This window comes from Coturnix japonica, unplaced genomic scaffold (genome assembly GCF_001577835.2).
Source record: "Coturnix japonica isolate 7356 unplaced genomic scaffold, Coturnix japonica 2.1 chrUnrandom519, whole genome shotgun sequence".
Taxonomy (NCBI): domain Eukaryota; kingdom Metazoa; phylum Chordata; class Aves; order Galliformes; family Phasianidae; genus Coturnix; species Coturnix japonica.
This window is the reverse complement of record NW_015439905.1, coordinates 36941-37635: the sequence shown is the minus strand read 5'-3', so window position 1 is coordinate 37635 and position 695 is coordinate 36941.

Below are 695 nucleotides of genomic sequence, written 5' to 3'. Positions count from 1 at the left end.
TGGGATCCCAACAGCACCCACACAAACCAATGGCACCCATGGGACCTCAATGGCACCCACACAAACCCAATGGCACCCATAGAAAGCCAATGGCTCCCATAGGACCCCAATGGCACCCGTGGGACCTCAACAGCACACACACAAACCCAACAGCACACACAGAAGCCCAATGGCACCCATGGGTCCCCAATGGCACCCACACAACCCAGTGGCACCCACAGAAAGCTGATGGCTCCCATGAGACCCCAATGGTACCCATGGGACCCTAACAGCACGCACACAAACCCAATGGCACCCATGGGACCTCAACAGCACACACACAAACCCAATGGCACCTACAGAAAGCCAATGGCACCCTTAGGTCCCCAATGGCACCCACACAACCCAGTGGCACCCACAGAAAGCTCATGGCTCCCATAAGACCCCAATGGTACCCATGGGACCCTAACAGCACCCACACAAACCCAATGGCACCCATGGGACCCCAACAGCACACACATAAAGCCAATGGCACCCAGAGTAAGCCAATAGAAGCCATGGAACCCCAATGGCACCCGTGGGACCCCAGCAGCACCCACACAAACCCAAAGGCACCCATGGGGCCACAACAGTAACCACAAAAACCCAATGGCTCCCACAGGAACCAGATGGCACCCATGGGACCCTAACGGCACCTACACAAACCCAAAGGAACC